This window comes from Otolemur garnettii, unplaced genomic scaffold, assembly GCF_000181295.1.
Source record: "Otolemur garnettii isolate 467f Iridium unplaced genomic scaffold, OtoGar3 scaffold00057, whole genome shotgun sequence".
NCBI lineage: Eukaryota > Metazoa > Chordata > Mammalia > Primates > Galagidae > Otolemur > Otolemur garnettii.
Genome location: NW_003852452.1, coordinates 4,684,575 through 4,684,904, shown reverse-complemented (window position 1 = coordinate 4,684,904; position 330 = coordinate 4,684,575). Strand labels below are relative to the sequence as shown.

The 330-nt window shown below is 39.4% G+C and overlaps 1 pseudogene; it reads left to right on the top strand.

Annotated features, from left to right (window-relative positions):
- The window catches only part of LOC100941578, a 1,907-nt pseudogene that overhangs the window by 1,368 nt on the left and 209 nt on the right, over positions 1 to 330 (top strand).

Below are 330 nucleotides of genomic sequence, written 5' to 3'. Positions count from 1 at the left end.
ACTCATCAGAACAAAAATGGGGCCAAAATAGTTGCAACAAAAGAGTGGAAACGAAATGATAAAATGGAATTGCTGGCGGGTTGTATTGCCCAACTTGCAGAAACTAAAGAGAACACGTTCCTTAGACATGGAGAAAACGACGTCCAAGACACATATTCCACCGGAAAAACTGTGCTCAGCTCTGGCTTGGTCCTGCTGTGTTTATGAACCATGATCACAGACCTTATTTTAAGTTTGTGTCAATTGATCGAGATACAGCATGTGTCAAGGTTCTAAGAGATATTGAACTTGGAGAAGAAATTTCTTGTTACTATGGAGACAGTTTTTTTT